Source organism: Felis catus, chromosome B1 (assembly GCF_018350175.1).
Source record: "Felis catus isolate Fca126 chromosome B1, F.catus_Fca126_mat1.0, whole genome shotgun sequence".
NCBI classification, from domain to species: domain Eukaryota; kingdom Metazoa; phylum Chordata; class Mammalia; order Carnivora; family Felidae; genus Felis; species Felis catus.
In genome coordinates, this window is record NC_058371.1 from 2,358,406 (window position 1) to 2,373,952 (window position 15,547).

Sequence of the window (15,547 nt, forward strand, 5' to 3'; positions counted from 1 at the left end):
AAGAGAGTGGGGAGCACACAGTAGGTGGAGACAGACTGGCAGGAAGGTGAGAAATCTATGAGAAAGTATAAAGAAATGACTCGATTTTTATACCCTACTGCACTGTACCCACATCTGCCACTCCTGTTCATCCACTCTTGATGAACCTGACAGGGTCTCATTGTGTTTGGCCTGTTTGCCTGACCTTTACTTCCTCCTCCCGTCTGGTTTGGTTCAGTACTGCAGGGCTATGTCAGGAAACTCTACTCCTAGGGCAAACCCGGGAATCCCCCTTCAGGACATTTGCTGCTGGCCTCCATTTTCCCCGGGGCGCTCTTTCTGGCAAATGCAATGAGAAGTATCTTTCAGATTATGCATGGAAGGGCACTTACAAACTGAAGCGGGCTGGAGGCCCCCTCTGCTTTATGTCTGACTCTTCAATCCTTCTTCACAGGTTCTCTATTTCTTCTATAGCTCGGAATGTATCAGGGTATCCCTCTATGTATGCAGAATATAGCCTGAGAATATGACAAAGAGGAACCCATCTATCAAGTCAGTAAGTGAACCAGTTTCTTTCCTCTCAGTGTATCCTCAAGGGAAAATTTTGTTACTTCTGACCCTCCTTAGTTTTCTGGCTTCAGCGATTCAGTGTAAGAACATGTTGCAAGCATAGAACATTCTGAGACCTCATAAAAAACTGAATATCCCTACAATGAGAAAAAAAAAGAGTGGCTTCAACTTTAATTATGTATCTACAACAACAAAGAAAGACACACTTTATAAAGCACTGAATTTTATTCAAAGCAACATGCTCAGGTCTGGTCCTAAAGAATAAATAATTCCTGTCCCAGAGTTTACAAAGCAATCCTTTCTTCCCATCTCTCTGGAGAAACAGCATGTTTTATCTAACTTGGGTTTCCACATGAATAAGTCGATCTCCATTGCAGCATATGAAAATAGAAGTGTTTCTTGTTGGTTACTGTGTACTTGCTGAATGACTTTTTTTTCTTTAAACGGGGCTGCGTTAATCAAAATGCCTTCCAAGCCAGGCAACATGTGACATGGCCATTTTCATTTTTCCACAGCTCATCCCCTTTTTACTTTCACACCCGAAGATTGAACATTCATTCCTCAAAACGATGCCAAGGTGATGGATATCATACTGAAATTCTTTCCTACTGGCAATTTACCACTTTGGAGTATTTGCTTAGATCATTACAATGAAAGGGTGACGGGCCCAGGCACAATTCAAATCTTCATGTAACGATACGACTTCATTGAAAACTCACCCAAACTTACCGGGCCTCCGAAATGTATTCAAAATAGTAATATGCTTTACCTTTGAAAACATGTCAGTTATAAATAGACAAGAACAGAGAAAAACATCACATTTAGATTGCTCTCGAAAGCAGTGAGGGAAAAGAACAAAGATTTAAAGCAGCCCATTGGGGCCTTAGCTATACAGCTAAGCCCCATGGGTTTTGCTAAGAGAAGGGGACTCAGATGGCTGATGGGAACTATTGAGACGAGGGCAGATTTTCTTCATCCAGTCATCTGTCAACAGACACGTAGGCTGTTTCCATATGTCGACTATTGTCGACAATCCTGCGGTGAACGTGAGGGCGCAGGTATCTCTTCAGGATGGTGATTTTCACTAGGATGTATACCAAGACGGGGGATTTCTAGATCACGTGGTAGTTCTATTTTTAATTTTTTGAGGAACCCCCATGCTATTTTCCAGAATGGCTGCACCAATTCACCGATTCACCAATCCCCACCAACGGTGCACGAGGGTCCCCTTTCTCCACCCCCTCACCAACACCTGTTGTCTCTTGTCTTTGTGATACTAGCCATTCGGAAAGGTGTGAGGTGGTATCTCAATGAGGTTTTGATCTTTATTTCCCCGATGATGAGGCTGAGGATCATCTCATGCACCATTGCATCATCTCATGTTGGCCATTTGAATATCTTCTTTGAATATCTTCTTTGAAAAAGATACCTGTTTAGGTCTTTGCCCACTTTTTAATTGAATTATTTGCGGGTGTTTTTTTGCCATTGAGTTTTTTGAGTTCTTTATATAGTCTGGATATTAAACCCTTATCATATATATGATCTGCAAATATTTTCTCCCATTCACTAGGTAGACTTTTCATTTTGTTGGTGGTTTTGTTTGCTGTGCAGAAGCTTTTTAGTCTGATGTATCAAATCATCGTGCTGAACATGTTAAGCTTAGGCAATGTTATAGGTCAACTATTTTTTTAATTTTTTAATGTTTATTTATTTTAGAGAGAGACAGACAAAGGGAAAGAGCATGAGCAGGGGAGAGGCAGAGATAAGGACAGAATCTGAAGCAGGATCCAGGCTCTGGGCTGTCAGCACAGAGCCCGATGTAGGGCTCAAACTCAAGAACTGTGAGATCATGACCTGAGCTGAAGTTGGACGCTTAACTGACTGAGCCATCCGGGTGCCCCAAGGTCAATTATTTCTTGATAAAACTAGAAAGAGAGAGAGAGAAAGAGAGAGAGAGAGAGAGAGAGAGAGAGAGAGAGAGAGAGAGAAGAGGTAAAAAAGTCAAGACAATGAACTTGGAGCAAGGAGGAGTGACCTTAGAGCCACAAAAACAAAGCAGTTACCTGAAAAAGCATGATTCTACTCTGGTAGGTGCTTAAGGATCTACTGAAGACCACAGGACCAGGTGCCCATACAGCAATGCAATACAACCTTTATGTTTTGACGGGGCTCTGATAGAGCCTTCAAGGAGTCTTACCAGAGGATGCCTGGGTGGTACAGTGGGTTAAGTGACTGACTCTTAGTTTTGGCTCAAGTCATGATCTCACAATTTGTGAATTTGAGCCTCCCAGGGTTCTGCGCTGATAGTGTAGAGTCTGCTTGGGATTCTCTCTCCCTCTCTCTTTGCCCCTCCCCTGCTCATGCTCTCTCTTTATGTCAAAATAAACAAATAAACTTATATAAAAGAGTCCTACTGGAATATGCAATTGCTCTTTTTATTCCAGCATAGAGAATTAAACAAATAATTCCAGGGGTTCCTCAGTGGCTTAGTTGGTTGAGCATCTGACTTCGGCTCAGGTCGTGATCTCACAGCTCGTGAGTTCGGCCCCACGTTGGGCTCTGTGCTGACAGCTCCGAGTCTGGAACCCGCTTCGGATTCTGTGTCTCCCTCTCTCTCTGCCACAACCCACTCACATTCTGTCTCTGTCTCTGTCAAAAATAAAACACTAAAACAAAATAATTCTGCGAAAGGAAGCATTTTGAAGGTATTGGCTCCCTGTGAACTATTAAAAATATGTTAGATCAATTTATTAGTGCAAATTTGAAAGATAATATAACCAGGTGCATTTTCAGTCAATGCCTTGACTTTTGTTTAATAGTGGATATTTGCTTTAGTGAAGGAAAATGTAGAAGAATGTTTCATTCTTTTGTTGTTGGTTGGAGGATGTATTTTGGGAAGACCTGGGAACGAGCCTAGATAAGAAGCCTGGTGCAGAAGATTAAAAGGAAGCTTTTTGGGGGGACATGGCTTAAGTGGATTTGATTTGCTTCATCAGCAGTAAGATAGAATTTGAACGTGATGAAGAAAGAAATCAGCACATCAAGTTCTCATAACCAGCCTTCCTTTGTTCGGTGTAGTCTGTCTGTTGGGAGAATCCCACCAGGATGGAAGAATACATTGAGCAAAAGCCCAACAGCTTTTTCCTGTTATATAATTAGACTCAGAGAAAGTCATATCAACACTGAAGGGTCCACTTCCAGCTCTATAGGAAAATTCATACTCAATATTGACAAATTGAATGCTTTCCCACGAGGATTGAACGCCACGCAAAGATACTCAATCTCACTACTCCCATTTAGCATTGTAATGGAAGTTCCGGCCGGTGTCATGAGGCTTGGAAAGAAAACTGAAGCACAGATGTCGTAAAGGAAGAATTAAAACTCTTTATCCCACACGTGACATATCCTATTTATAAAAAATCCTCTGGTATCTAGAAAGTAGTATACGAGTATTATGAATGAGTTTAGCAAGGTTGAGCATACAAGATTAGTATACAAAAACCAAATGCAGTCCTATATCCTAAAATCCTGCAAACACAACGGAAATAAAACAGTATCATTCACAATAGCATTCGTTTTTAACAGTCTTATCGAGGCTGCACGTATTTAATGGGTGCGGTGTGATGAGTTCGGACACATGCATGTACCTATGAGTCCATCACCGCAAGCAAGGTAACAGATGTATTCAACATCTGCCGCTTTCCATGCACCTCCCCATCTCTTATTCAGAAGATGTTTCATGATGTCTACATATCATGATACCCTCTTCATGCGTTCTGAAGCACACAACGCTGTATTCTTAACCATAGTCACTATGTTGTAGAGCAGATCTATAGAAATTGTGCACCTAGCACAGCTGAAATTTTAACCCTTTCGGTAAAAACTCCCCGTTCCCCTCACCGCTCAGTTCCTGCAACTACTCTCACAATCTCTACTTCCGTGACCATGACTATTTTAGATACAGCAAATAAGTGGAACCTTCTGCGACTGGCTTATTTCCCGGAGCATAACTTCCTCCACATTCGTCCATGCTGCTGCAAGTGACGGGATTTGCTGGTTTATAAAAGCTGCATAATATCCCATTGTATGTGCCTAGCACATTTCCCTTATCCATTCATCTGTCGGTGGATGCTTGGCCTGTTTCCATATTTTGGCTCTTGTGAATAAGCTTCAGTAAACATGGGGGTGCAAATATGCTTTGAGATTCTGATTTCGATAGTGTTGGGTATAGACTTAGGATTGGGATTGTTGGATCATATGCCAGCTCTATTTTGAATTTTATTGAGGAATATGAGTACTGTTTCTCATAGAGGCTACTTCCTTTTCCATTCCCACCAACAGCATACAATGGTCCCAATTTCTCCACAACACTTGTTATCTTTAGTGTTTTCAATAATAGCTATCCTAACAGGTGTGAAGTGATTCCTCATTGTGGGTTTGATTTGCTTTCCCTGGTAACTGACGATGTCAAGCATTTTTTCATGTATCTGTTGGCCATTTGTATGTCTTTGGAGGAATGGCTGTTCCGGTCCTTTGTCCATTTTTTAATCAGGATATTTGTTTTTTGTTTACTTGTTTTTTGAGTTTTGTTTTGTTTTTGCTCTGATTTCTAGTTTCATACCGTTGTTTTTGGAAAAGATACTTGGTATAAGTTTAGTCTTCTTAAATTTGGTAAGACTTGTTTTGTGGAACATGTGATCGATCCTGGAGAATGTTCCATGTAAGTTTGAGAAGAATCTGTGATCCGCTGTTGTTAGGTGGAGTATTTGTAAATGTCTGTTAGGAACATTTGGTCTATAATATTATTTAAGTTAGTTATTTTATCATTGATTTTCTCTGGACCTGGTTTATCTACTGTTGAAAATGGAATATTGATGTGTCCTATTATTATTACATTGCTGTACATTTCTCCATTCATTACTGTTAAGATCTGTTTTATGTATTTTGGTGTCAATTATATATACATATATTTTTATAAGTTTATTTATTTATTTGGAGAGAGAGAGAGAGTATGAGAAGGGGAAGGGAGAGAGAGAGGGAGCCAGAGGATCACAAGAAGGCTCCACACTGTCAGCACAGAGCCTGATGTGGGGTTCGAACTCACGAACGGTGAGATCATGACCTGAGCTGAAACCAACAGTCAGACGCTTGACCAGCTGAACCACCCAGGTGCCCCCGCTTCATATACATTTATAATAGTTATATCATCCACATGAATCGACCCTTTTATCATTATTTGATGTCCCTTTTGTCCTTTTGACAATGTTTGACTTAATATCTATTTGTCTGATGTAAGAATAGCCATCTATTCTCTTTTGTTTACCATCGGCATGATGCATCTTTTCCCACCACTTCACCTTCACCTTCGTATGTCCTTAATCCTGAAGTACGTCTCTTATAGATATTACACCAAAGAACGTCTTCTAATGGTTAGCCTGATCATATGAGTGAAAGCTCAACATCACTAGTCATTCATGAGATGCACACTGAAATCATGAATCACAACTAGACCTTGAGTAGAATGGTTTTAATGCAAAGGATTGATACTAACAGGTGGTGGTAAGAGCATAAGAAAGATGGAAATCTCTTAGGTTGGTTATGGGAATATAAATTAGTAAAGCCATTTTGTGAAACATTTTGGACAAGTCCAAATAATGAACTATATGCTTCCCCTATGACTCAGCATTTTATTCCTATATAAGTATCCAAAAAATATTTTCACAGAACGACCATCACCGCAATGTTTTGAGAAGCTTTATTTATAGAAATCAGTAACTGGAAATAATCCAGGTAGACATCAAAGTGATGAATTGAGAAATTGTGACACATCCATACAACAGAACACCACTTGGCAAAGAGAGAGATGAACACCGCTACCTGCTGCAGTGTAGACGAACGGTACTCAGCACCGAGATGGGTGAACACCACTACCTGCTGCAGTGTAGACGAACAGTACTCGGCACTGAGACGGGCGAACACCACTACCCGCCACCGTGCAGGTGAGCCTGAGAAACACAATGCTAAACAAGACAGAGAAAGACTGAACATTGCATGGTTCTAGTTATAAGATATGCCTATAAAACCAAACTGATGGAGACACAAAGAAGACACGTATATGTCTGGGACTCGGGAAGGAACTAGGATTGAGGACAAAAGGGCATGAAAAAGCTTTGTGGGGTGATGGAAATGTGCCTAAAGTGGCTTATTGTAATGGCTGCACAAGTTCCACATTTTCTAAGCATCTTTGACCCTTAAACCCACAATGAGCAGATTTTATGGCACCTAAATTATACACTAATAACAGTATTTAAAAACACAGAGGGATATCAGAAAATGATGTAAAGGGACTTGAGCTTTCCAATGTCTAGAATCAATGGATTTATTCTCTTTATTGTCAGCCATCCAACTCACATTTTTATTTTTTTACTACTATATTTTCATAAAACACTTTTCTATGATAAGGTCAAAGCTATAATTTAAGAATTAGTAGGACTATTTTTTATATCTAAACCCAAAATATAAGCACTAAAAATCCTTTAAAATATCAAAGAGCTGCATCGATTAAATAATGCTTAGAAAATGATGGTGTTTTATAACTCACCAAATATTTTTAGTAGCTTTCAAAGGTTGTCAGGATAAACCGCCATTTTGTTCTTTCCTTGGAAGATAAATAAATGTAACAAAAAATAAGATTTAACACAACAAGGATAAGTAATTTATGATGTCTAACTTAGAGTGGAATGCATAGGCGACATTTCTGTAACAAACGCCCCAAATCATAATGGAGTAGCCAATAAAAAATGTGGTTCTCACTTACACAAGACTTTGATAATGCACGATAACTTCCCACTCTGCACTGGTTCAGAATCCAGACTGCTTCCATCGTTCACTAACTGTGTATCACTGTGTGTTTTCCAGATGAGGTCAAGTGGTTAGAGTTGGTAGAGGAGTCAAGTTCCAATAATGAAATGCGTCCTCCTAAGGGAAATAACAAGTGTAGCTTCTCTTTGCACTTCATTGGCTGGAACAGTTCATTCGGATTTCCCTAACTTGGAAAGTTGCCAAAGGGAAATTTCCCATAAGCCTGGAACAGAAAGGAACCTCATATTGGTAAAGAGTCCAGGAGATCTCCCCCATGGAAATCAGTTAGACAAAATCAGTATCTGTCTATGCCGTCCTTTCCATGCACTTTCTTTAAGCAATCACCTCCACGCTTAGGAGAAATAAACCCAAAAGACAAGCACACGAACCCAACATTAGTAGAGTGGACTGTCACTCTGGGGTTGTGAGCTTGAGTCCAAGGATGGGGATCTTATTCCTTCCACTGTTACTCCATGGCTGGGCGACCCTGACAAAGTTAAGGCATCTCCTCAGAAGCCATTTCCATAAAGCCTACTACCAGTGATGTGTTTAGGATTCAGTTAGAACAAAACCACAGAGGTTCTCAGCATAGTGTGTCATATATTGTCAGCTTGTTGTGTCTGAATCATTCTCTCTGGACCTTCGTTTATCTAATCCAGGTGCCAAAACAACATCAACATGTTCAGGGATGAAGTGTTTGTAAGCTGTTACATTTTAATTTGTTATGCTTTATTAAATAAAGTCCATTCTCCAAGCAGTAACAGAATTTAATAGTGTATGAAGTAAGCTTTGGGCTATGAGTTGGTTTCCATCAGTTGAACAATCGCCTTTCAAATGCTCAGTGTCATGAATCCATAAACAAATGCTAGTGTTTCTAATGAAATAAAAAGAAGCCAAGAATCTCTCATTAGGATAGGATAGTGTCACATCGCGTTATGATGATATGGGTTTCTGAGTGCTTAATTTTGGGCTCCATTCAGGAATTGCCCTTGATCTACCCCTAGGTCTTCCTTCCCATTAATATTTCCCCTGCTTTTTACCTCAGTATCTACAGCAAAAACAGCTTTCTGATCACAACATCTTAGTCTAATCTTCCCTTCTAGAAAAGACAGCACAAGGTGAAAACTTAAAAACCCAACAAAACTTAAAAATCCATTGTCTTTGGATGGAGCAGAACCTCATCATAACCAGGAATCCCAGTGCCCAGAACTCAAACTTGCCACGACCCAGGTGGTGTCACGCCATGGGGGGAGCAAGTCAGGAAGGTCCACCCGGCTGTGAGAGGACTTGCGGGGCATTTGACTAAATAGATTGTAGATATTTTGAGGAAAAATCCAATGGCTGTATCTTAGATGGTAAGTATAAATAAAGTGTAAGCAGAAATGCATAGTTTGAATGTTTTTTGGTGTGACAGGTGAACTTAGGCCGGCATCTCTAGAAAGCAAAGCCTTGGGGCACTTTGAGGGGAATTTCCAGGGCACCCGGACTTTGGGAGAAGGAGGAGTCAGGAAAGAAATCAAGCTAGTCATAGATGTGGGATGTCTTCTTTCAGGCCACAGGGAGAGAGTGTAGTTCCTCATAAGTATCCATCTGGAGAAGAAAGGAAGAGAAATTTTCTTGCCCGATTCTTTGGTCTTCTATGTCTCGTAAGTCAAAACTAAATCCAAAGGACGTTAAACCCCGTCACTCTTTAGGGTGCGTGACCTGGATCCCAGGCCACACTGAGGAGGCAATACCACATGTACTATGTGGGTAGGTGTGAAGTTAGGTGTTTTTGTAGAAGCATTTATGGGTCTTCCTGGCTGCCCTGGACACCAGAACGAAAGGTTCTTCCCCACCAGACCAGTTAAAGTTCTGCGGGCTCTCCACCCAAAGGGAAGTCAAAAAATCCAGCAGTGCTCAGAGATGAAATCATTGGCATCTGTATTTGAGAGTCTTCTCTGGAGCCAGCAGCTGAGAGCTTGGCAGGTAGGTGCGATTGAGGGAATCTAGGGACAAACACGGAACGGATTTGATATCCAGGTTACCTCTCGGAAAACATCAGTTATTTCGATTTGGTGGCAAGGCTTTGCTCCAATAGTAAGAGGAGGCACAGTGGATGTGATTTTGTCTATAATCTTGAGTGATCCCTATTACAGTGATGTGTGTCGGGTTAGCTGGGAAACAATTGCAAACATAGTTCTATACTCTAAGAGTTATTCCTTTAAAATATATGCCATAAATCTCACAACTTCACCTGTAACCTCCACGCAGCAAACTGATAAGATTGGGATGATCTCTTTACTGGACGACATGGATTATTTTATGTTTTATTTCCGTGATCTTAGTTGTTGTGTTACGTGTTACAACTCACATCCTTGTGATAATCGTCACTGAAATTCAGGTCTTTTATGGAAGCAGGGGAAGTCAAACTAGGGAATTTGGATGCTGTGGGAATTCCTTTTGGTTGGCTATCACCTAAGATAGCCACTTAAACTGTAGGTCATAGAGAATGAGGAGAGGGTATTGACCATGAAATTCTAGATAACTTTTCCCCCTAAGCAAGGGCCTGAGAGATTCTCCAAAGCAGGCATCAACCCCGCAGTTGAAATTAGAGGAGGGCGGAATTAGTAGACCAGAGCTCATCGGCAGAGTCTCGCTGGCTCAAATATTGAGAGAAGCATCACACAGTAAGCGCGTTCTATCGACCCATAGTCCAATCGAGTAATACTCATGTTCCAACTCTTGGAACTAACCCACAACTTAAAAATGAGTTCGTTTTTCCTGCGAAACAATTACAATTCACCATAAAGGTCTTTGGTTTAAATGCTCCAGGGTAAAACTCAGGGTTTGATCACAGCCTCACTGCTTTCCCACACACTCACGGATTCTATTGAACACCTGAAAGACTAAATACAGTGAATCACAGAAATAGAGCTTCATTTGTCTTATGAATTAAAAAAAAAACAACCCTGCCACATCCTATTATTATTATTCATAAATGTGAGAATAATGGTGACGATGGTTCTAATTTGTTCTTTTTATTAGTTGTGCAGAGACATCCATGCTTATATTATGAAGTGTTCTAATGGTTCATATGGGTATTTAATACGATGTGACAAACGCATTAACCTTGAGGAAAAAAGAACGACTAAAGCAAATTGTATAATTTTCATCTTTATCATTAAAATGCTGTTTTGGGGAAATAATTTCCTAATAATTTCGCCACAGGAGCAGCCAAGCGATAACATGAGGATCACTAATTCTATATTTAATACGGAACTCAAAATAGCTCTCCTACATGCTGGCCTCGCATCCCTCACCATTCGATTATTCTCAACAAGTAGACGCTGATAATTAAACCAGGACACTTCATGGGAGATGGGATAGTGCCAGTTACATAAAGCAGCATAAAATCTGGCAGAAGAGATCATCCCAGTTTATTATCCAATCAGTGGACAAACGCTGGCATCCATGTGAGAAAACTTGAAGAGAAAATTACACATGCCCTGAGCTGGGACAGGAAAGCAATGGAATGATTGTCTTTTAATCTTACATGCCCCAGTCCTACTCTGCATTTAAGAACAGAAAATAATCATGTGTTGGTTTAAGACACATATGCAAGTTCTTTTGACATTTCTCTCATCAAGAGGAGGAGTTTGCATGCCTTCTCTTTGAACGTGGAGGGGATCTGCAACTGCCTTGAAGAATGTGAGATCATAGATACGCCCCTGTGTCATGTCCAAAGCTAGATGAGGCCAGGTAGCTCCTGCACTCTCCATTGGGACCCTTGCTATTAGAACAAGTCCCCACAGTGTGAGGAAGGCCAGACCACAAGGCTGGGCCGTGGTGGTATTCCAGACGACAGTGCCAGCTAAGGCCACAGCCGCCAGCCGGTGGGATGGGCTTCATGGCGACTTTAGCTCAGTCGCTTTCTCGACACAACCTCAAGAGAAACTGAGAACCACCTCCTCAAGCCATCAGCCTGTCCGACCATGAGAGATCGCAGAAACACAGGATCGGTTTTGCTTATGCCACTAAGTTTTGGGCGGATTGTTACGCAGCTGTAGACAATTGGCACAAGTCGCTTTTGCCTGCTTTAGTGACAGGAGTAAGAGGTGAGCTGTGGGTGACTGGGCTGTCGGCATTGCACCCAAGTATTTATTTTTGTACATGGATGATTGGTTTGTTGACTTCTTGCTTTGGGGAAACATATGAGTCTGCTCTCTAGGGGCCATCAAGGAAAATGGCTAGCAGACTCCTCTCCTTCAGGGGTGGAAAAATGAAGCTGCAATATTTCTTAGAGAGTATCCAGTTCAGCTCGCTCAGACAGGTTAGAAAGGATGGATTTCAGTAGAAGCTTTTCATAAAAATTCTTCTGAATCTGGTAACATTCTGCTCACCCTTCCTATATTTGTGATGGTTGGAAATAAACACAACCAATGAGCAAACACATTTGCGAGCATATACATGTTCTATCTCCATGATGTACTCTGATTTGAATGGGTTCACACACGTATGAAAATGTGTCAGAGGAGTCCCAAGACTCGGGGACCCCATCTTATGGTAGAAAAGCAAAAACTCTCATTAAGAAAAGATTTTTTTACAGGAAATATAATTTATTGTCAAACTGGACTCCATACCACACCCAGCGCTCATCCCGCCAGGGGCCCTCGTCAATGCCCATCACCCACTTTCCCCTCTCCCCCACCCCCCAGCAACCCCCAGTGTGTTCTCAGTATTTAAGAGTCTCGTATTTGCTGCAAGAGATCTATGAGTCGGATAGGCTTTACCTGAATCAAGGGACATTCCAAGGGCTACAGTAGACTTTAATTTTCTCCTGATTGAGCAGGTGCCTTTAATGTAGAATTTGGACTTTTGGCCAGTCTCGTAATGCAGAGCACAGACTGAAAACAAGTGGTGAGACTCACAGAAAACAAGTGGTGAGAGAGCCTCTTCCTCCTTTCAGCTCACGCAGGTGTGTGCAGCACTCAAGATTTGGAACTCTGGTGCAGAAGACCCAAGAATAATACCAGAGCAGCTTAGACGCTCCGCAGGAATGATGAGCGGAGAAAAGGAGAAGTCGGGTTGTTTGGAGGCACTTTCTTCCTCAACACTTTCCTTCCAATCTCCCTAGCTGATTCATTAAATTCTGAGTTGTGTCTCAGTCTAATATTTCTTCTCCTAATCCAGGGAGTTTGAATCCCTGACCACAGTGATTTTCTGGTGCCTGAAACTCTGTACCGTAACTTTCTAAGTACAGAAACTTACTGGTTTCCCTCACATACATTACCTCCCAGAGCAGCTGCGGGATAGCAGGCCTCGGAGGCCAAAATAAATGTTAAGTTGAGGAGCACAGGTATTTCAAAGCAGCAACACAGAGGATTAAAATCCCATCAGCAACAGGTGTATTAAAACAAGGGACAAGGATTTTAGCATCCCTGTAATGAACCTGTGAATAGATATAACAGAACATAATAAATCATGAGCCAAAAATAAGAAAACAAAAATAAGGGCCCATGCGTCAATGTTTAGTTTAGAAAATGTAACGACAGTTGAAACATACACAACGGATGAGGAAACTGGTAATACAGCCACCATAGTCACACAAAAATATCTAGAACCCAAAAAGGGAAAATTTATAAGGCCTACCATCCAACCAAAGATGTCCAGACAGGGGTAAGAGCAAGAAAATATTACTCAAAATAAGGTCAAAATGGACCTGGAAATGTTTATGACCCAGATGATAGAATTAGCAGAAAAATACACTAAAACAGTTACTATAACTTTATCACATATGTTTTATAAAGAAAAATAGAGACAAGGAATATATTTAAAAAACTGAATTTCTACAGATACAAAATACAAAGTTAAAAAAAAAAAAGCTACACTGGAGGAGATTAATGGCCATTTGGACCAAACAGAAGAAAACGCCTGTGAACTTGTAGGCATAGTGATGGAAATTATCCAAAGTGAAATACACAGATTAAAAGTAACAATGATATTTGGGGTCCCTGGGTGACTCCGTCGGTTCAGTGTCTGACTCCTGATTTCACTTCCAGTTATGATGTCACAGTTCATGAGATGGAACCCCGCATCAGGCTCTGCACCCAAGTCGCTTACACAGCCAAGCTTGCTTGGGATTCTCTCCCTCTCTCTCTGCTCCTGCCCCACTCGCACACATACTCGTGCGTTCTCTCTCTCAAAGTGAATAAATAAACATTTAATCATGATAGTAATAATAATAATATTTAAACACAAGATTGGAAAAGCGGTAAAGTGCAGAACAACATCACACAACCAAATGTACATATAATTTGATTCCCTTAGGAGGACTGGAAGCAGACAAATATTTGAAGGAGCGAGTGCAGAAAATTTTCCAAAGCAAATGAAAATGATAAGCCTACCAATTCAGGAAGTTCTACAACCGTTAAGTAGCAAAAACATTTAGGACATACCAGGGCATATCTGACTTAAATTGCTCAAAATTGAAAATAAAGAGAAATTCTTAGAAGCCGTCACAGAAAAAAAACACATTCCATACAGAGCAACAAAAAACAAGGATCGCAGCAGATTTCTCTACTGAAACAATAGCACACACAGTCAGAAGACAGGGCGGAAAAAAAGGTTAGAGTGGGAGAGAGCCAAAGCATAAGAGACTCTTAAAAACTGAGAACAAACCGAGGGTTGATGGGGGGTGGGAGGGTGGGGAGGGTGGGTGATGAGTATTGAGGAGGGCACATTTTGGGATGAGCACTGGGTGTTGTATGGAAACCAATTTGACAATAAATTTCATATATTGAAAAAATGCAAAGTTTTCATTACTTACCAAAAAAAAAAATAAATAAAAGAAAAGAAAGACAGGGCGGGAGCATCTTTAACGTGCGAATGAAAGGCTCTGTCCACCTAGATTTCTACTTGGCGGTCATCATCATAAAGCCAGGGTGACATAAACACTTTTACAGACTTATGGAGTAGGATGATTTTATCATCAGCAGACCCATATTATTGGGAATATTAACACAACTCCTCCATGGGGAAGTAAAATGATATTAGAGGAAACATGGATACGCATCAAGGAATGAAAAACTCTGGAATGACAACTGCATGAGTAAATGCAGAAAGTCATTTCTAATAAATCACATTTACTTTAAAGATAGATGTTAAAATGAAATAATAATGAGTGTGAGGTTTATACCACATTCAAAATAAAACATATGAAAAAATAGCTCAAAGATCAGAAGAGAGAGTGCCAAAAGTTCCCTTACTTATATGCAAAGTGATACAATATCACTTGAACATAGACTATGATGAGTCAAAGATGTATACAGTCGATTCTAAAGAAACTACTAAAACACTCAGCAGTATGTCATAGCTAATAGACCAAAAAGACATTAAAAGTAACTGTAAATTTATACATGAAATTTAATAGGGTGCCTGAGTGGCTCAGTCAGTTGTGAGTCTGACTCTTGACTTTGGCTCAGGTCATGATCTCACGGTTTGTGAGTTTGAGGACCAAATGAAGCTCTGAGCTGATAGTGTGGAGCCTGCTGGTGATTCTCTCTCCCTCTCTCTCTCTCTCTCTCCCTCTCTGCCCCTCCCCCACTTGTGCTCTCTCTGTGTCTCAAAATAAACACATAACCTTAAAAAAATTTTTCGTACAGTTTAATAGAGGACCAAAGAACAGATGGGATATGTAAAAGGTAGGTAAAATGCAATAAATAAAACAAGATACATATAACCTAACCATATCAGTAATTTCACTAAATGTAAATAGTATACATTTTCCAATTCAAACACAGAGATTGTCAGGTTGCAGAAACTAAGACCCAACCTTCTGCTGCCTAAAATAAACCCTTCTCAGTATAAAGACATTAAGTTAATAAGTTAATAAGGCAAAAGTGAAATAACTTATCAATAAGCAATTCCTTTTTGATACTGAGAAGTATTCCATGGTATAATATACCATACTGTGCTCAACTATTCACCCATTGAGAGACATCTGAATTTTTTCCAGTGTGGGGCTATTACAAACAAAGCTTCTATAAATATTTGTGTACAGATTTTTGTGGGAACACAGACAGGTTTTCACTGACACACACAACAAATGGGATGGAACTCTAAGTAATCATGCTGAATGATATAGGTCACTATACAT